The sequence below is a fragment of the Leptonychotes weddellii genome, chromosome 2 (genome assembly GCF_054177405.1).
Source record: "Leptonychotes weddellii isolate Sample4059 chromosome 2, ASM5417740v2, whole genome shotgun sequence".
NCBI lineage: Eukaryota > Metazoa > Chordata > Mammalia > Carnivora > Phocidae > Leptonychotes > Leptonychotes weddellii.
In genome coordinates, this window is record NC_138370.1 from 43,757,204 (window position 1) to 43,757,727 (window position 524).

Consider the following 524-nt stretch of genomic DNA (forward strand, 5'->3'; position numbering starts at 1 on the left):
GGGGGGAGGGGTCTCTGGCTGCTGCCGAGATGTCTTTGGTTGAGTCAGAGGCGACACTCTGCTCACAGTGATGCCAATAAGCCCCCAGAATTTTCCACTCCACGATTATTTGTCCCTCCCTGACTGTGAATAAAGGAAAAGCCACACGCAGACACATGTTATTAAAATGAACTGTTTATATTATCTCAGTTGAGTCAATACATTATAATGTATTAAAATGGAAAGGTACAAAATTGAAATAAATACTTTCTGATTCATGTATAAATCTTTTTTTTTTTTTGTCAAGATGACTTTTATCGTCAGTACATGTCACAAGAAAACATTTAAAATGACACTGAAACAATCATTTAAATCATGGTGCATGGAGGAAAAAGGTAAAGAAAACAACTTTTGGCTTGTTTTGGCATGAGACCTTGATACAATTTGGGTTCCCCAAAACCATGTGAAGGGTGGTAAAATAGAAATGCTCAAAACTGACTTAAAAAAATAAACAGGCTTTACAAAAACTCTCTTTTTGATAAACC